Below are 509 nucleotides of genomic sequence, written 5' to 3'. Positions count from 1 at the left end.
AGAGAAAGGTGAGAGAGGTAGGGAGAAGAGAGGAAGGTGAGAGGCGTAGGGAGGAGAGAGGAGAGAGGTAGGTGAGAGAGGTAGGAGGAGAGAAAAGAGAGGTAGGTGAGAGAGGTAGGGAGGAGAGAGGAGAGCGAAAGGTGAGAGACGTAGGGAGGAGAGAGGGTGGTGAGAGGCGTAGGGAGGAGAGAGGAGAGAGGAAGGTGAGAGAGGTATGGATGAGAGGATTTTATAGACGGTACTTAGTCGAGAAAAGAGTAGGAAGTTGATAGAGGTTCTTTAGGCGAGAGTAGGATCGCACTTTTTTTACGCTCGGGCGTGAGGTCAGTTTTTCAGGGACCGATCCGTATTTTGGTAGATAGTATAGAGTAAAGGTGAGAGAGTGCCTTCCTTTTATATAATATGGGGGGTTTGGTGCAGGCTATACAATGTGGAGTTCCCGGAATGTTTCCCGCGGTGCCCAGATGTTACTCCCTTGTTCGTCCTTTGCTGTTGGATTCTGTTCCGTC

This window comes from Penaeus monodon, chromosome 34 (genome assembly GCF_015228065.2).
Source record: "Penaeus monodon isolate SGIC_2016 chromosome 34, NSTDA_Pmon_1, whole genome shotgun sequence".
Lineage (NCBI taxonomy): Eukaryota > Metazoa > Arthropoda > Malacostraca > Decapoda > Penaeidae > Penaeus > Penaeus monodon.
The sequence above is the reverse complement of the archived record's forward strand: the minus strand, read 5'-3'. Positions refer to the sequence as shown.